Source organism: Salvelinus alpinus, chromosome 3, assembly GCF_045679555.1.
Source record: "Salvelinus alpinus chromosome 3, SLU_Salpinus.1, whole genome shotgun sequence".
Lineage (NCBI taxonomy): Eukaryota > Metazoa > Chordata > Actinopteri > Salmoniformes > Salmonidae > Salvelinus > Salvelinus alpinus.
In genome coordinates, this window is record NC_092088.1 from 83136459 (window position 1) to 83157611 (window position 21153).

The following is a 21153-nucleotide window of genomic DNA, read 5'->3' on the forward strand; positions in this document are numbered from 1 at the left end:
TCCCTGGCTGGAGAAGCTGTTGAGGGCCTTTGCTCTAGGCTCAGCTTATGTGGAATGAATGCTTCTCTGGCTGGAAAAGCTGTTGAGGCCCTTTGTTCCATTAGGAGCTCAAAGTGAGCTTCCAGGCTCTGCTCTTGTGGTGACACTAGTTGGGCTATCTTTGTTGTGCACCAAGTTTAAAATGTTTTATGTAGTTTCTACTATTCTAAATTTTATTTGATGATGAAGTGATGGTTGTGTGGTATTGTCATGGTATTGTGGTATTGTCATGGTATTGTGGTAGTGTCATGGTATTGGCATGGTTACGTGGTATTGTCATGGTATTGTGGTATTATTGTGGTATTGCCATGGTTACGTGGTATTGTCATGGTATTGTCATGGTATTGTGGTATTGTCATGGTTGTGTGGTAGTGTCATGGTTGTGTGGTATTGTCATGGTATTTGCATGGTTACGTGGTATTGGCATGGTTACGTGGTATTGGCATGGTTACGTGGTATTGGCATGGTTACGTGGTATTGTCATGGTTGTGGGGTACTGTCATGGTTGTGTGGTATTGTCATGGTATTTGCATGGTTACGTGGTATTGCCATGGTTACGTGGTATTGGCATGGTTACATGGTATTATCATGGTATTGTGGTATTGTCATGGTTGTGGGGTACTGTCATGGTTGCGTGGTATTGTCATGGTTACGTGGTATTGTCATGGTTACGTGGTATTGTCATGGTTGCGTGGTATTGTCATGGTTGCGTGGTATTGTCATGGTTGCGTGGTATTGTCATGGTTATGTGGTATTGTCATGGTTATGTGGTATTGTCATGGTTGTGTGGTATTGTCATGGTTGCGTGGTATTGTCATGGTTATGTGGTATTGTCATGGTTATGTGGTATTGTCATGGTTATGTGGTATTGTCATGGTTGCGTGGTATTGTCATGGTTGTGTGGTATTGTCATGGTTATGTGGTATTGTCATGGTTATGTGGTATTGTCATGGTTGCGTGGTATTGTCATGGTTGCGTGGTATTGTCATGGTTGCGTGGTATTGTCATGGTTATGTGGTATTGTCATGGTTATGTGGTATTGTCATGGTTGCGTGGTATTGTCATGGTTGCGTGGTATTGTCATGGTTGCGTGGTATTGTCATGGTTGCGTGGTATTGTCATGGTTATGTGGTATTGTCATGGTTGCGTGGTATTGTCATGGTTGCGTGGTATTGTCATGGTTGCGTGGTATTGTCATGGTTGCGTGGTATTGTCATGGTTGCGTGGTATTGTCATGGTTGCGTGGTATTGTCATGGTTATGTGGTATTGTCATGGTTATGTGGTATTGTCATGGTTATGTGGTATTGTCATGGTTATGTGGTATTGTCATGGTTATGTGGTATTGTCATGGTCATGTGGTATTGTCATGGTTGCGTGGTATTGTCATGGTTGCGTGGTATTGTCATGGTTGCGTGGTATTGTCATGGTTGCGTGGTATTGTCATGGTTATGTGGTATTGTCATGGTTGCGTGGTATTGTCATGGTTGCGTGGTATTGTCATGGTTGCGTGGTATTGTCATGGTTGCGTGGTATTGTCATGGTTATGTGGTATTGTCATGGTTATGTGGTATTGTCATGGTTGCGTGGTATTGTCATGGTTGTGTGGTATTGTCATGGTTATGTGGTATTGTCATGGTTGCGTGGTATTGTCATGGTTGTGTGGTATTGTCATGGTTGCGTGGTATTGTCATGGTTATGTGGTATTGTCATGGTTATGTGGTATTGTCATGGTTGCATGGTATTGTCATGGTTATGTGGTATTGTCAAGGTTATGTGGTACTGTCATGGTTGCGTGGTATTGTCCTGGTTATGTGGTATTGTCATGGTTACGTGGTATTGTCATGGTTACGTGGTATTGTCATGATATTGTCATGGTTATGTGGTATTGTCATGGTTGCGTGGTATTGTCATGGTTGCGTGGTATTGTCATGGTTGCGTGGTATTGTCATGGTTGCGTGGTATTGTCATGGTTGCGTTGTATTGTCATGGTTGCGTGGTATTGTCATGGTTATGTGGTATTGTCATGGTTGCGTGGTATTTTCATGGTTACGTGGTCATGGTTGCGTGGTATTGTCATGGTTGCGTGGTATTGTCATGGTTGCGTGGTATTGTCATGGTTATGTGGTATTGTCATGGTTGCGTGGTATTGTCATGGTTGTGTGGTATTGTCATGGTTGTGTGGTATTGTCATGGTTATGTGGTATTGTCATGGTTGCGTGGTATTGTCATGGTTATGTGGTATTGTCATGGTTGCGTGGTATTGTCATGGTTGCGTGGTATTGTCATGGTTGCGTGGTATTGTCATGGTTGCGTGGTATTGTCATGGTTGCGTGGTATTGTCATGGTTGCGTGGTATTGTCATGGTTATGTGGTATTGTCATGGTTATGTGGTATTGTCATGGTTATGTGGTATTGTCATGGTTATGTGGTATTGTCATGGTTATGTGGTATTGTCATGGTCATGTGGTATTGTCATGGTTGCGTGGTATTGTCATGGTTGCGTGGTATTGTCATGGTTGCGTGGTATTGTCATGGTTGCGTGGTATTGTCATGGTTATGTGGTATTGTCATGGTTGCGTGGTATTGTCATGGTTGCGTGGTATTGTCATGGTTGCGTGGTATTGTCATGGTTGCGTGGTATTGTCATGGTTATGTGGTATTGTCATGGTTATGTGGTATTGTCATGGTTGCGTGGTATTGTCATGGTTGTGTGGTATTGTCATGGTTATGTGGTATTGTCATGGTTGCGTGGTATTGTCATGGTTGTGTGGTATTGTCATGGTTGTGTGGTATTGTCATGGTTGCGTGGTATTGTCATGGTTATGTGGTATTGTCATGGTTATGTGGTATTGTCATGGTTGCATGGTATTGTCATGGTTATGTGGTATTGTCAAGGTTATGTGGTACTGTCATGGTTGCGTGGTATTGTCCTGGTTATGTGGTATTGTCATGGTTACGTGGTATTGTCATGGTTACGTGGTATTGTCATGATATTGTCATGGTTATGTGGTATTGTCATGGTTGCGTGGTATTGTCATGGTTGCGTGGTATTGTCATGGTTGCGTGGTATTGTCATGGTTGCGTGGTATTGTCATGGTTGCGTTGTATTGTCATGGTTGCGTGGTATTGTCATGGTTATGTGGTATTGTCATGGTTGCGTGGTATTTTCATGGTTACGTGGTCATGGTTGCGTGGTATTGTCATGGTTGCGTGGTATTGTCATGGTTGCGTGGTATTGTCATGGTTATGTGGTATTGTCATGGTTGCGTGGTATTGTCATGGTTGTGTGGTATTGTCATGGTTGTGTGGTATTGTCATGGTTATGTGGTATTGTCATGGTTGCGTGGTATTGTCATGGTTATGTGGTATTGTCATGGTTATGTGGTATTGTCATGGTTATGTGGTATTGTCATGGTTGCGTGGTATTGTCATGGTTACGTGGTATTGTCATGGTATTGTCATGGTTATGTGGTATTGTCATGGTTGCGTGGTATTGTCATGGTTGCGTGGTATTGTCATGGTTGCGTGGTATTGTCATGGTTGCGTGGTATTGTCATGGTTATGTGGTATTGTCATGGTTATGTGGTATTGTCATGGTTATGTGGTATTGTCATGGTTGCGTGGTATTGTCATGGTTATGTGGTATTGTCATGGTTGCGTGGTATTGTCATTGTTGCGTGGTATTGTCATGGTTGCGTGGTATTGTCATGGTTGCGTGGTATTGCCATGGTTGCGTGGTATTGTCATGGTTGCGTGGTATTGTCATGGTTGTGTGGTATTGTCATGGTTGTGTGGTATTGTCATGGTTATGTGGTATTGTCATGGTTATGTGGTATTGTCATGGTTATGTGGTATTGTCATGGTTATGTGGTATTGTCATGGTTGCGTGGTATTGTCATGGTTGCGTGGTATTGTCATGGTTGCGTGGTATTGTCATGGTTGCGTGGTATTGTCATGGTTATGTGGTATTGTCATGGTTATGTGGTATTGTCATGGTTGCGTGGTATTGTCATGGTTGCGTGGTATTGTCATGGTTGCGTGGTATTGCCATGGTTGTGTGGTATTGTCATGGTTGTGTGGTATTGTCATGGTTGTGTGGTATTGTCATGGTTGTGTGGTATTGTCATGGTTATGTGGTATTGTCATGGTTATGTGGTATTGTCATGGTTATGTGGTATTGTCATGGTTGCGTGGTATTGTCATGGTTATGTGGTATTGTCATGGTTATGTGGTATTGTCATGGTTATGTGGTATTGTCATGGTTATGTGGTATTGTCATGGTTATGTGGTATTGTCATGGTTATGTGGTATTGTCATGGTTATGTGGTATTGTTATGGTTATGTGGTATTGTTATGGTTGTGTGGTATTGTCATGGTTGTGTGGTATTGTCATGGTTATGTGGTATTGTCATGGTTGCGTGGTATTGTCATGGTTGTGTGGTATTGTCATGGTTGCGTGGTATTGTCATGGTTATGTGGTATTGTCATGGTTATGTGGTATTGTCATGGTTGCATGGTATTGTCATGGTTATGTGGTATTGTCAAGGTTATGTGGTATTGTCATGGTTGCGTGGTATTGTCATGGTTATGTGGTATTGTCATGGTTACGTGGTATTGTCATGGTTACGTGGTATTGTCATGGTATTGTCATGGTTATGTGGTATTGTCATGGTTGCGTGGTATTGTCATGGTTGCGTGGTATTGTCATGGTTGCGTGGTATTGTCATGGTTGCGTGGTATTGTCATGGTTGCGTGGTCATGGTTGCGTGGTATTGTCATGGTTGCGTGGTATTGTCATGGTTGCGTGGTATTGTCATGGTTATGTGGTATTGTCATGGTTGCATGGTATTGTCATGGTTGTGTGGTATTGTCATGGTTGTGTGGTATTGTCATGGTTATGTGGTATTGTCATGGTTACGTGGTATTGTCATGGTTATGTGGTATTGTCATGGTTATGTGGTATTGTCATGGTTACGTGGTATTGTCATGGTTATGTGGTATTGTCATGGTATTGTCATGGTTATGTGGTATTGTCATGGTTGCGTGGTATTGTCATGGTTGCGTGGTATTGTCATGGTTGCGTGGTATTGTCATGGTTGTGTGGTATTGTCATGGTTGTGTGGTATTGTCATGGTTATGTGGTATTGTCATGGTTATGTGGTATTGTCATGGTTATGTGGTATTGTCATGGTTATGTGGTATTGTCATGGTTGCGTGGTATTGTCATGGTTATGTGGTATTGGCATGGTTATGTGGTATTGTCATGGTTATGTGGTATTGTCATGGTTATGTGGTATTGTCATGGTTATGTGGTATTGTTATGGTTATGTGGTATTGTCATGGTTGTGTGGTATTGTCATGGTTATGTGGTATTGTCATGGTTGCGTGGTATTGTCATGGTTGTGTGGTATTGTCATGGTTGCGTGGTATTGTCATGGTATTTGCATGGTTACGTGGTATTGGCATGGTTACGTGGTATTGGCATGGTTACGTGGTATTGGCATGGTTACGTGGTATTGGCATGGTTACGTGGTATTGTCATGGTTGTGGGGTACTGTCATGGTTGTGTGGTATTGTCATGGTATTTGCATGGTTACGTGGTATTGCCATGGTTACGTGGTATTGGCATGGTTACATGGTATTATCATGGTATTGTGGTATTGTCATGGTTGTGGGGTACTGTCATGGTTGCGTGGTATTGTCATGGTTACGTGGTATTGTCATGGTTGCGTGGTATTGTCATGGTTGCGTGGTATTGTCATGGTTGCGTGGTATTGTCATGGTTGCGTGGTATTGTCATGGTTATGTGGTATTGTCATGGTTGTGTGGTATTGTCATGGTTGTGTGGTATTGTCATGGTTGCGTGGTATTGTCATGGTTATGTGGTATTGTCATGGTTATGTGGTATTGTCATGGTTGCGTGGTATTGTCATGGTTATGTGGTATTGTCATGGTTATGTGGTATTGTCATGGTTGCGTGGTATTGTCATGGTTGCGTGGTATTGTCATGGTTGCGTGGTATTGTCATGGTTGCGTGGTATTGTCATGGTTGCGTGGTATTGTCATGGTTATGTGGTATTGTCATGGTTGCGTGGTATTGTCATGGTTGCGTGGTATTGTCATGGTTGCGTGGTATTGTCATGGTTATGTGGTATTGTCATGGTTGCGTGGTATTGTCATGATTGCGTGGTATTGTCATGGTTGCGTGGTATTGTCATGGTTGCGTGGTATTGTCATGGTTGCGTGGTATTGTCATGGTTGCGTGGTATTGTCATGGTTGCGTGGTATTGTCATGGTTGCGTGGTATTGTCATGGTTGCGTGGTATTGTCATGGTTATGTGGTATTGTCATGGTTATGTGGTATTGTCATGGTTATGTGGTATTGTCATGGTTATGTGGTATTGTCATGGTTATGTGGTATTGTCATGGTTGCGTGGTATTGTCATGGTTGCGTGGTATTGTCATGGTTGCGTGGTATTGTCATGGTTATGTGGTATTGTCATGGTTGCGTGGTATTGTCATGGTTGCGTGGTATTGTCATGGTTGCGTGGTATTGTCATGGTTGCGTGGTATTGTCATGGTTGTGTGGTATTGTCATGGTTGTGTGGTATTGTCATGGTTATGTGGTATTGTCATGGTTGCGTGGTATTGTCATGGTTATGTGGTATTGTCATGGTTATGTGGTATTGTCATGGTTATGTGGTATTGTCATGGTTACGTGGTATTGTCATGGTTACGTGGTATTGTCATGGTATTGTCATGGTTATGTGGTATTGTCATGGTTGCGTGGTATTGTCATGGTTGCGTGGTATTGTCATGGTTGCGTGGTATTGTCATGGTTGCGTGGTATTGTCATGGTTATGTGGTATTGTCATGGTTATGTGGTATTGTCATGGTTATGTGGTATTGTCATGGTTGCGTGGTATTGTCATGGTTATGTGGTATTGTCATGGTTGCGTGGTATTGTCATTGTTGCGTGGTATTGTCATGGTTGCGTGGTATTGTCATGGTTGCGTGGTATTGCCATGGTTGCGTGGTATTGTCATGGTTGTGTGGTATTGTCATGGTTGTGTGGTATTGTCATGGTTGTGTGGTATTGTCATGGTTATGTGGTATTGTCATGGTTATGTGGTATTGTCATGGTTATGTCGTATTGTCATGGTTATGTGGTATTGTCATGGTTGCGTGGTATTGTCATGGTTGCGTGGTATTGTCATGGTTGCGTGGTATTGTCATGGTTGCGTGGTATTGTCATGGTTATGTGGTATTGTCATGGTTATGTGGTATTGTCATGGTTGCGTGGTATTGTCATGGTTGCGTGGTATTGTCATGGTTGCGTGGTATTGCCATGGTTGTGTGGTATTGTCATGGTTGTGTGGTATTGTCATGGTTGTGTGGTATTGTCATGGTTGTGTGGTATTGTCATGGTTATGTGGTATTGTCATGGTTATGTGGTATTGTCATGGTTATGTGGTATTGTCATGGTTGCGTGGTATTGTCATGGTTATGTGGTATTGTCATGGTTATGTGGTATTGTCATGGTTATGTGGTATTGTCATGGTTATGTGGTATTGTCATGGTTATGTGGTATTGTCATGGTTATGTGGTATTGTCATGGTTATGTGGTATTGTTATGGTTATGTGGTATTGTTATGGTTGTGTGGTATTGTCATGGTTGTGTGGTATTGTCATGGTTATGTGGTATTGTCATGGTTGCGTGGTATTGTCATGGTTGTGTGGTATTGTCATGGTTGCGTGGTATTGTCATGGTTATGTGGTATTGTCATGGTTTTGTGGTATTGTCATGGTTGCATGGTATTGTCATGGTTATGTGGTATTGTCAAGGTTATGTGGTATTGTCATGGTTGCGTGGTATTGTCATGGTTATGTGGTATTGTCATGGTTACGTGGTATTGTCATGGTTACGTGGTATTGTCATGGTATTGTCATGGTTATGTGGTATTGTCATGGTTGCGTGGTATTGTCATGGTTGCGTGGTATTGTCATGGTTGCGTGGTATTGTCATGGTTGCGTGGTATTGTCATGGTTGCGTGGTCATGGTTGCGTGGTATTGTCATGGTTGCGTGGTATTGTCATGGTTGCGTGGTATTGTCATGGTTATGTGGTATTGTCATGGTTGCATGGTATTGTCATGGTTGTGTGGTATTGTCATGGTTGTGTGGTATTGTCATGGTTATGTGGTATTGTCATGGTTATGTGGTATTGGCATGGTTATGTGGTATTGTCATGGTTATGTGGTATTGTCATGGTTATGTGGTATTGTCATGGTTGTGTGGTATTGTCATGGTTATGTGGTATTGTCATGGTTGCGTGGTATTGTCATGGTTGTGTGGTATTGTCATGGTTGCGTGGTATTGTCATGGTTGTGTGGTATTGTCATGGTTGCGTGGTATTGTCATGGTATTTGCATGGTTACGTGGTATTGGCATGGTTACGTGGTATTGGCATGGTTGCGTGGTATTGTCATGGTTGCGTGGTATTGTCATGGTTATGTGGTATTGTCATGGTTGCGTGGTATTGTCATGGTTGCGTGGTATTGTCATGGTTGCGTGGTATTGTCATGGTTATGTGGTATTGTCATGGTTATGTGGTATTGTCATGGTTGCGTGGTATTGTCATGGTTGTGTGGTATTGTCATGGTTATGTGGTATTGTCATGGTTGCGTGGTATTGTCATGGTTGTGTGGTATTGTCATGGTTGTGTGGTATTGTCATGGTTGCGTGGTATTGTCATGGTTATGTGGTATTGTCATGGTTATGTGGTATTGTCATGGTTGCATGGTATTGTCATGGTTATGTGGTATTGTCAAGGTTATGTGGTACTGTCATGGTTGCGTGGTATTGTCCTGGTTATGTGGTATTGTCATGGTTACGTGGTATTGTCATGGTTACGTGGTATTGTCATGATATTGTCATGGTTATGTGGTATTGTCATGGTTGCGTGGTATTGTCATGGTTGCGTGGTATTGTCATGGTTGCGTGGTATTGTCATGGTTGCGTGGTATTGTCATGGTTGCGTTGTATTGTCATGGTTGCGTGGTATTGTCATGGTTATGTGGTATTGTCATGGTTGCGTGGTATTTTCATGGTTACGTGGTCATGGTTGCGTGGTATTGTCATGGTTGCGTGGTATTGTCATGGTTGCGTGGTATTGTCATGGTTATGTGGTATTGTCATGGTTATGTGGTATTGTCATGGTTATGTGGTATTGTCATGGTTACGTGGTATTGTCATGGTTACGTAGTATTGTCATGGTATTGTCATGGTTATGTGGTATTGTCATGGTTGCGTGGTATTGTCATGGTTGCGTGGTATTGTCATGGTTGCGTGGTATTGTCATGGTTGCGTGGTCATGGTTGCGTGGTATTGTCATGGTTGCGTGGTATTGTCATGGTTGCGTGGTATTGTCATGGTTATGTGGTATTGTCATGGTTATGTGGTATTGTCATGGTTGCATGGTATTGTCATGGTTGTGTGGTATTGTCATGGTTGTGTGGTATTGTCATGGTTATGTGGTATTGTCATGGTTACGTGGTATTGTCATGGTTATGTGGTATTGTCATGGTTACGTGGTATTGTCATGGTTACGTGGTATTGTCATGGTTATGTGGTATTGTCATGGTATTGTCATGGTTATGTGGTATTGTCATGGTTGCGTGGTATTGTCATGGTTGCGTGGTATTGTCATGGTTGCGTGGTATTGTCATGGTTGCGTGGTATTGTCATGGTTGCGTGGTATTGTCATGGTTGCGTGGTATTGTCATGGTTGTGTGGTATTGTCATGGTTATGTGGTATTGTCATGGTTATGTGGTATTGTCATGGTTATGTGGTATTGTCATGGTTATGTGGTATTGTCATGGTTATGTGGTATTGTCATGGTTATGTGGTATTGTCATGGTTGCGTGGTATTGTCATGGTTATGTGGTATTGGCATGGTTATGTGGTATTGTCATGGTTATGTGGTATTGTCATGGTTATGTGGTATTGTCATGGTTGTGTGGTATTGTCATGGTTATGTGGTATTGTCATGGTTGCGTGGTATTGTCATGGTTGTGTGGTATTGTCATGGTTGCGTGGTATTGTCATGGTTGTGTGGTATTGTCATGGTTGCGTGGTATTGTCATGGTATTTGCATGGTTACGTGGTATTGGCATGGTTACGTGGTATTGGCATGGTTGCGTGGTATTGTCATGGTTGCGTGGTATTGTCATGGTTATGTGGTATTGTCATGGTTGCGTGGTATTGTCATGGTTGCGTGGTATTGTCATGGTTGCGTGGTATTGTCATGGTTATGTGGTATTGTCATGGTTATGTGGTATTGTCATGGTTGCGTGGTATTGTCATGGTTGTGTGGTATTGTCATGGTTATGTGGTATTGTCATGGTTGCGTGGTATTGTCATGGTTGTGTGGTATTGTCATGGTTGTGTGGTATTGTCATGGTTGCGTGGTATTGTCATGGTTATGTGGTATTGTCATGGTTATGTGGTATTGTCATGGTTGCATGGTATTGTCATGGTTATGTGGTATTGTCAAGGTTATGTGGTACTGTCATGGTTGCGTGGTATTGTCCTGGTTATGTGGTATTGTCATGGTTACGTGGTATTGTCATGGTTACGTGGTATTGTCATGATATTGTCATGGTTATGTGGTATTGTCATGGTTGCGTGGTATTGTCATGGTTGCGTGGTATTGTCATGGTTGCGTGGTATTGTCATGGTTGCGTGGTATTGTCATGGTTGCGTTGTATTGTCATGGTTGCGTGGTATTGTCATGGTTATGTGGTATTGTCATGGTTGCGTGGTATTTTCATGGTTACGTGGTCATGGTTGCGTGGTATTGTCATGGTTGCGTGGTATTGTCATGGTTGCGTGGTATTGTCATGGTTATGTGGTATTGTCATGGTTGCGTGGTATTGTCATGGTTGTGTGGTATTGTCATGGTTGTGTGGTATTGTCATGGTTATGTGGTATTGTCATGGTTGCGTGGTATTGTCATGGTTATGTGGTATTGTCATGGTTATGTGGTATTGTCATGGTTATGTGGTATTGTCATGGTTACGTGGTATTGTCATGGTTACGTGGTATTGTCATGGTATTGTCATGGTTATGTGGTATTGTCATGGTTGCGTGGTATTGTCATGGTTGTGTGGTATTGTCATGGTTATGTGGTATTGTCATGGTTATGTGGTATTGTCATGGTTATGTGGTATTGTCATGGTTATGTGGTATTGTCATGGTTGCGTGGTATTGTCATGGTTATGTGGTATTGGCATGGTTATGTGGTATTGTCATGGTTATGTGGTATTGTCATGGTTATGTGGTATTGTCATGGTTATGTGGTATTGTTATGGTTATGTGGTATTGTCATGGTTGTGTGGTATTGTCATGGTTATGTGGTATTGTCATGGTTGCGTGGTATTGTCATGGTTGTGTGGTATTGTCATGGTTGCGTGGTATTGTCATGGTATTTGCATGGTTACGTGGTATTGGCATGGTTACGTGGTATTGGCATGGTTACGTGGTATTGGCATGGTTACGTGGTATTGTCATGGTTGTGGGGTACTGTCATGGTTGTGTGGTATTGTCATGGTATTTGCATGGTTACGTGGTATTGCCATGGTTACGTGGTATTGGCATGGTTACATGGTATTATCATGGTATTGTGGTATTGTCATGGTTGTGGGGTACTGTCATGGTTGCGTGGTATTGTCATGGTTACGTGGTATTGTCATGGTTGCGTGGTATTGTCATGGTTGCGTGGTATTGTCATGGTTGCGTGGTATTGTCATGGTTGCGTGGTATTGTCATGGTTATGTGGTATTGTCATGGTTGTGTGGTATTGTCATGGTTGTGTGGTATTGTCATGGTTGCGTGGTATTGTCATGGTTATGTGGTATTGTCATGGTTATGTGGTATTGTCATGGTTGCGTGGTATTGTCATGGTTATGTGGTATTGTCATGGTTATGTGGTATTGTCATGGTTATGTGGTATTGTCATGGTTGCGTGGTATTGTCATGGTTGCGTGGTATTGTCATGGTTGCGTGGTATTGTCATGGTTGCGTGGTATTGTCATGGTTATGTGGTATTGTCATGGTTATGTGGTATTGTCATGGTTGCGTGGTATTGTCATGGTTGCGTGGTATTGTCATGGTTGCGTGGTATTGTCATGGTTATGTGGTATTGTCATGGTTGCGTGGTATTGTCATGGTTGCGTGGTATTGTCATGGTTGCGTGGTATTGTCATGGTTGCGTGGTATTGTCATGGTTGCGTGGTATTGTCATGGTTGCGTGGTATTGTCATGGTTGCGTGGTATTGTCATGGTTATGTGGTATTGTCATGGTTATGTGGTATTGTCATGGTTATGTGGTATTGTCATGGTTATGTGGTATTGTCATGGTTATGTGGTATTGTCATGGTTGCGTGGTATTGTCATGGTTGCGTGGTATTGTCATGGTTATGTGGTATTGTCATGGTTATGTGGTATTGTCAAGGTTATGTGGTACTGTCATGGTTGCGTGGTATTGTCCTGGTTATGTGGTATTGTCATGGTTACGTGGTATTGTCATGGTTACGTGGTATTGTCATGATATTGTCATGGTTATGTGGTATTGTCATGGTTGCGTGGTATTGTCATGGTTGCGTGGTATTGTCATGGTTGCGTGGTATTGTCATGGTTGCGTGGTATTGTCATGGTTGCGTTGTATTGTCATGGTTGCGTGGTATTGTCATGGTTATGTGGTATTGTCATGGTTGCGTGGTATTTTCATGGTTACGTGGTCATGGTTGCGTGGTATTGTCATGGTTGCGTGGTATTGTCATGGTTGCGTGGTATTGTCATGGTTATGTGGTATTGTCATGGTTGCGTGGTATTGTCATGGTTGTGTGGTATTGTCATGGTTGTGTGGTATTGTCATGGTTATGTGGTATTGTCATGGTTGCGTGGTATTGTCATGGTTATGTGGTATTGTCATGGTTATGTGGTATTGTCATGGTTATGTGGTATTGTCATGGTTACGTGGTATTGTCATGGTTACGTGGTATTGTCATGGTATTGTCATGGTTATGTGGTATTGTCATGGTTGCGTGGTATTGTCATGGTTGTGTGGTATTGTCATGGTTATGTGGTATTGTCATGGTTATGTGGTATTGTCATGGTTATGTGGTATTGTCATGGTTATGTGGTATTGTCATGGTTGCGTGGTATTGTCATGGTTATGTGGTATTGGCATGGTTATGTGGTATTGTCATGGTTATGTGGTATTGTCATGGTTATGTGGTATTGTCATGGTTATGTGGTATTGTTATGGTTATGTGGTATTGTCATGGTTGTGTGGTATTGTCATGGTTATGTGGTATTGTCATGGTTGCGTGGTATTGTCATGGTTGTGTGGTATTGTCATGGTTGCGTGGTATTGTCATGGTATTTGCATGGTTACGTGGTATTGGCATGGTTACGTGGTATTGGCATGGTTACGTGGTATTGGCATGGTTACGTGGTATTGTCATGGTTGTGGGGTACTGTCATGGTTGTGTGGTATTGTCATGGTATTTGCATGGTTACGTGGTATTGCCATGGTTACGTGGTATTGGCATGGTTACATGGTATTATCATGGTATTGTGGTATTGTCATGGTTGTGGGGTACTGTCATGGTTGCGTGGTATTGTCATGGTTACGTGGTATTGTCATGGTTGCGTGGTATTGTCATGGTTGCGTGGTATTGTCATGGTTGCGTGGTATTGTCATGGTTGCGTGGTATTGTCATGGTTATGTGGTATTGTCATGGTTGTGTGGTATTGTCATGGTTGTGTGGTATTGTCATGGTTGCGTGGTATTGTCATGGTTATGTGGTATTGTCATGGTTATGTGGTATTGTCATGGTTGCGTGGTATTGTCATGGTTATGTGGTATTGTCATGGTTATGTGGTATTGTCATGGTTATGTGGTATTGTCATGGTTGCGTGGTATTGTCATGGTTGCGTGGTATTGTCATGGTTGCGTGGTATTGTCATGGTTGCGTGGTATTGTCATGGTTATGTGGTATTGTCATGGTTATGTGGTATTGTCATGGTTGCGTGGTATTGTCATGGTTGCGTGGTATTGTCATGGTTGCGTGGTATTGTCATGGTTATGTGGTATTGTCATGGTTGCGTGGTATTGTCATGGTTGCGTGGTATTGTCATGGTTGCGTGGTATTGTCATGGTTGCGTGGTATTGTCATGGTTGCGTGGTATTGTCATGGTTGCGTGGTATTGTCATGGTTGCGTGGTATTGTCATGGTTATGTGGTATTGTCATGGTTATGTGGTATTGTCATGGTTATGTGGTATTGTCATGGTTATGTGGTATTGTCATGGTTATGTGGTATTGTCATGGTTGCGTGGTATTGTCATGGTTGCGTGGTATTGTCATGGTTATGTGGTATTGTCATGGTTGCGTGGTATTGTCATGGTTGCGTGGTATTGTCATGGTTGCGTGGTATTGTCATGGTTGCGTGGTATTGTCATGGTTATGTGGTATTGTCATGGTTATGTGGTATTGTCATGGTTGCGTGGTATTGTCATGGTTGTGTGGTATTGTCATGGTTATGTGGTATTGTCATGGTTGCGTGGTATTGTCATGGTTGTGTGGTATTGTCATGGTTGTGTGGTATTGTCATGGTTGTGTGGTATTGTCATGGTTGCGTGGTATTGTCATGGTTATGTGGTATTGTCATGGTTATGTGGTATTGTCATGGTTATGTGGTATTGTCATGGTTATGTGGTATTGTCAAGGTTATGTGGTACTGTCATGGTTGCGTGGTATTGTCATGGTTATGTGGTATTGTCATGGTTACGTGGTATTGTCATGGTTATGTGGTATTGTCATGGTATTGTCATGGTTATGTGGTATTGTCATGGTTGCGTGGTATTGTCATGGTTGCGTGGTATTGTCATGGTTGCGTGGTATTGTCATGGTTGCGTGGTATTGTCATGGTTGCGTTGTATTGTCATGGTTGCGTGGTATTGTCATGGTTATGTGGTATTGTCATGGTTGCGTGGTATTGTCATGGTTGCGTGGTCATGGTTGCGTGGTATTGTCATGGTTGCGTGGTATTGTCATGGTTGCGTGGTATTGTCATGGTTGCGTGGTATTGTCATGGTTGTGTGGTATTGTCATGGTTGTGTGGTATTGTCATGGTTGTGTGGTATTGTCATGGTTGCGTGGTATTGTCATGGTTATGTGGTATTGTCATGGTTATGTGGTATTGTCATGGTTATGTGGTATTGTCATGGTTACGTGGTATTGTCATGGTTACGTGGTATTGTCATGGTATTGTCATGGTTATGTGGTATTGTCATGGTTGCGTGGTATTGTCATGGTTGCGTGGTATTGTCATGGTTGCGTGGTATTGTCATGGTTGCGTGGTCATGGTTGCGTGGTATTGTCATGGTTGCGTGGTATTGTCATGGTTGCGTGGTATTGTCATGGTTATGTGGTATTGTCATGGTTGTGTGGTATTGTCATGGTTGCATGGTATTGTCATGGTTGTGTGGTATTGTCATGGTTGTGTGGTATTGTCATGGTTATGTGGTATTGTCATGGTTACGTGGTATTGTCATGGTTATGTGGTATTGTCATGGTTACGTGGTATTGTCATGGTTACGTGGTATTGTCATGGTTATGTGGTATTGTCATGGTATTGTCATGGTTATGTGGTATTGTCATGGTTGCGTGGTATTGTCATGGTTGCGTGGTATTGTCATGGTTGCGTGGTATTGTCATGGTTGCGTGGTATTGTCATGGTTGCGTGGTATTGTCATGGTTGTGTGGTATTGTCATGGTTGTGTGGTATTGTCATGGTTATGTGGTATTGTCATGGTTATGTGGTATTGTCATGGTTATGTGGTATTGTCATGGTTATGTGGTATTGTCATGGTTATGTGGTATTGTCATGGTTGCGTGGTATTGTCATGGTTATGTGGTATTGGCATGGTTATGTGGTATTGTCATGGTTATGTGGTATTGTCATGGTTATGTGGTATTGTCATGGTTGTGTGGTATTGTCATGGTTATGTGGTATTGTCATGGTTGCGTGGTATTGTCATGGTTGTGTGGTATTGTCATGGTTGCGTGGTATTGTCATGGTTGTGTGGTATTGTCATGGTTGCGTGGTATTGTCATGGTATTTGCATGGTTACGTGGTATTGGCATGGTTACGTGGTATTGGCATGGTTACGTGGTATTGGCATGGTTGCGTGGTATTGTCATGGTTGCGTGGTATTGTCATGGTTATGTGGTATTGTCATGGTTGCGTGGTATTGTCATGGTTGCGTGGTATTGTCATGGTTGCGTGGTATTGTCATGGTTATGTGGTATTGTCATGGTTATGTGGTATTGTCATGGTTGCGTGGTATTGTCATGGTTGTGTGGTATTGTCATGGTTATGTGGTATTGTCATGGTTGCGTGGTATTGTCATGGTTGTGTGGTATTGTCATGGTTGTGTGGTATTGTCATGGTTGCGTGGTATTGTCATGGTTATGTGGTATTGTCATGGTTATGTGGTATTGTCATGGTTGCATGGTATTGTCATGGTTATGTGGTATTGTCAAGGTTATGTGGTACTGTCATGGTTGCGTGGTATTGTCCTGGTTATGTGGTATTGTCATGGTTACGTGGTATTGTCATGGTTACGTGGTATTGTCATGATATTGTCATGGTTATGTGGTATTGTCATGGTTGCGTGGTATTGTCATGGTTGCGTGGTATTGTCATGGTTGCGTGGTATTGTCATGGTTGCGTGGTATTGTCATGGTTGCGTTGTATTGTCATGGTTGCGTGGTATTGTCATGGTTATGTGGTATTGTCATGGTTGCGTGGTATTTTCATGGTTACGTGGTCATGGTTGCGTGGTATTGTCATGGTTGCGTGGTATTGTCATGGTTGCGTGGTATTGTCATGGTTATGTGGTATTGTCATGGTTGCGTGGTATTGTCATGGTTGTGTGGTATTGTCATGGTTGTGTGGTATTGTCATGGTTATGTGGTATTGTCATGGTTGCGTGGTATTGTCATGGTTATGTGGTATTGTCATGGTTATGTGGTATTGTCATGGTTATGTGGTATTGTCATGGTTACGTGGTATTGTCATGGTTACGTGGTATTGTCATGGTATTGTCATGGTTATGTGGTATTGTCATGGTTGCGTGGTATTGTCATGGTTGCGTGGTATTGTCATGGTTGCGTGGTATTGTCATGGTTGCGTGGTATTGTCATGGTTGCGTGGTATTGTCATGGTTATGTGGTATTGTCATGGTTATGTGGTATTGTCATGGTTATGTGGTATTGTCATGGTTGCGTGGTATTGTCATGGTTATGTGGTATTGTCATGGTTGCGTGGTATTGTCATTGTTGCGTGGTATTGTCATGGTTGCGTGGTATTGTCATGGTTGCGTGGTATTGCCATGGTTGCGTGGTATTGTCATGGTTGTGTGGTATTGTCATGGTTGTGTGGTATTGTCATGGTTGTGTGGTATTGTCATGGTTATGTGGTATTGTCATGGTTATGTGGTATTGTCATGGTTATGTGGTATTGTCATGGTTGCGTGGTATTGTCATGGTTGCGTGGTATTGTCATGGTTGCGTGGTATTGTCATGGTTGCGTGGTATTGTCATGGTTATGTGGTATTGTCATGGTTATGTGGTATTGTCATGGTTGCGTGGTATTGTCATGGTTGCGTGGTATTGTCATGGTTGCGTGGTATTGCCATGGTTGTGTGGTATTGTCATGGTTGTGTGGTATTGTCATGGTTGTGTGGTATTGTCATGGTTGTGTGGTATTGTCATGGTTATGTGGTATTGTCATGGTTATGTGGTATTGTCATGGTTATGTGGTATTGTCATGGTTATGTGGTATTGTCATGGTTATGTGGTATTGTCATGGTTATGTGGTATTGTCATGGTTATGTGGTATTGTTATGGTTATGTGGTATTGTTATGGTTGTGTGGTATTGTCATGGTTGTGTGGTATTGTCATGGTTATGTGGTATTGTCATGGTTGCGTGGTATTGTCATGGTTGTGTGGTATTGTCATGGTTGCGTGGTATTGTCATGGTTATGTGGTATTGTCATGGTTATGTGGTATTGTCATGGTTGCATGGTATTGTCATGGTTATGTGGTATTGTCAAGGTTATGTGGTATTGTCATGGTTGCGTGGTATTGTCATGGTTATGTGGTATTGTCATGGTTACGTGGTATTGTCATGGTTACGTGGTATTGTCATGGTATTGTCATGGTTATGTGGTATTGTCATGGTTGCGTGGTATTGTCATGGTTGCGTGGTATTGTCATGGTTGCGTGGTATTGTCATGGTTGCGTGGTATTGTCATGGTTGCGTTGTATTGTCATGGTTGCGTGGTATTGTCATGGTTATGTGGTATTGTCATGGTTGCGTGGTATTGTCATGGTTGCGTGGTCATGGTTGCGTGGTATTGTCATGGTTGCGTGGTATTGTCATGGTTGCGTGGTATTGTCATGGTTATGTGGTATTGTCATGGTTATGTGGTATTGTCATGGTTGCATGGTATTGTCATGGTTGTGTGGTATTGTCATGGTTGTGTGGTATTGTCATGGTTATGTGGTATTGTCATGGTTACGTGGTATTGTCATGGTTATGTGGTATTGTCATGGTTATGTGGTATTGTCATGGTTACGTGGTATTGTCATGGTTATGTGGTATTGTCATGGTATTGTCATGGTTATGTGGTATTGTCATGGTTGCGTGGTATTGTCATGGTTGCGTGGTATTGTCATGGTTGCGTGGTATTGTCATGGTTGCGTGGTATTGTCATGGTTGTGTGGTATTGTCATGGTTGTGTGGTATTGTCATGGTTATGTGGTATTGTCATGGTTATGTGGTATTGTCATGGTTATGTGGTATTGTCATGGTTATGTGGTATTGTCATGGTTGCGTGGTATTGTCATGGTTATGTGGTATTGGCATGGTTATGTGGTATTGTCATGGTTATGTGGTATTGTCATGGTTATGTGGTATTGTCATGGTTATGTGGTATTGTTATGGTTATGTGGTATTGTCATGGTTGTGTGGTATTGTCATGGTTATGTGGTATTGTCATGGTTGCGTGGTATTGTCATGGTTGCGTGGTATTGTCATGGTTGCGTGGTATTGTCATGGTATTTGCATGGTTACGTGGTATTGGCATGGTTACGTGGTATTGGCATGGTTACGTGGTATTGGCATGGTTACGTGGTATTGTCATGGTTGTGGGGTACTGTCATGGTTGTGTGGTATTGTCATGGTATTTGCATGGTTACGTGGTATTGCCATGGTTACGTGGTATTGTCATGGTTACATGGTATTATCATGGTATTGTGGTATTGTCATGGTTGTGGGGTACTGTCATGGTTGCGTGGTATTGTCATGGTTACGTGGTATTGTCATGGTTGCGTGGTATTGTCATGGTTGCGTGGTATTGTCATGGTTGCGTGGTATTGTCATGGTTGCGTGGTATTGTCATGGTTATGTGGTATTGTCATGGTTGTGTGGTATTGTCATGGTTGTGTGGTATTGTCATGGTTGCGTGGTATTGTCATGGTTATGTGGTATTGTCATGGTTATGTGGTATTGTCATGGTTATGTGGTATTGTCATGGTTATGTGGTATTGTCATGGTTATGTGGTATTGTCATGGTTATGTGGTATTGTCATGGTTATGTGGTATTGTCATGGTTGCGTGGTATTGTCATGGTTGCGTGGTATTGTCATGGTTGCGTGGTATTGTCATGGTTGCGTGGTATTGTCATGGTTATGTGGTATTGTCATGGTTATGTGGTATTGTCATGGTTATGTGGTATTGTCATGGTTACGTGGTATTGTCATGGTTACGTGGTATTGTCATGGTATTGTCATGGTTATGTGGTATTGTCATGGTTGCGTGGTATTGTCATGGTTGCGTGGTATTGTCATGGTTGCGTGGTATTGTCATGGTTGCGTGGTCATGGTTGCGTGGTATTGTCATGGTTGCGTGGTATTGTCATGGTTGCGTGGTATTGTCATGGTTATGTGGTATTGTCATGGTTATGTGGTATTGTCATGGTTGCATGGTATTGTCATGGTTGTGTGGTATTGTCATGGTTGTGTGGTATTGTCATGGTTATGTGGTATTGTCATGGTTACGTGGTATTGTCATGGTTATGTGGTATTGTCATGGTTACGTGGTATTGTCATGGTTACGTGGTATTGTCATGGTTATGTGGTATTGTCATGGTATTGTCATGGTTATGTGGTATTGTCATGGTTGCGTGGTATTGTCATGGTTGCGTGGTATTGTCATGGTTGCGTGGTATTGTCATGGTTGCGTGGTATTGTCATGGTTGCGTGGTATTGTCATGGTTGTGTGGTATTGTCATGGTTGTGTGGTATTGTCATGGTTATGTGGTATTGTCATGGTTATGTGGTATTGTCATGGTTATGTGGTATTGTCATGGTTATGTGGTATTGTCATGGTTATGTGGTATTGTCATGGTTGCGTGGTATTGTCATGGTTATGTGGTATTGGCATGGTTATGTGGTATTGTCATGGTTATGTGGTATTGTCATGGTTATGTGGTATTGTCATGGTTGTGTGGTATTGTCATGGTTATGTGGTATTGTCATGGTTGCGTGGTATTGTCATGGTTGTGTGGTATTGTCATGGTTGCGTGGTATTGTCATGGTTGTGTGGTATTGTCATGGTTGCGTGGTATTGTCATGGTATTTGCATGGTTACGTGGTATTGGCATGGTTACGTGGTATTGGCATGGTTACGTGGTATTGGCATGGTTGCGTGGTATTGTCATGGTTGCGTGGTATTGTCATGGTTATGTGGTATTGTCATGGTTGCGTGGTATTGTCATGGTTGCGTGGTATTGTCATGGTTGCGTGGTATTGTCATGGTTATGTGGTATTGTCATGGTTATGTGGTATTGTCATGGTTGCGTGGTATTGTCATGGTTGTGTGGTATTGTCATGGTTATGTGGTATTGTCATGGTTGCGTGGTATTGTCATGGTTGTGTGGTATTGTCATGGTTGTGTGGTATTGTCATGGTTGCG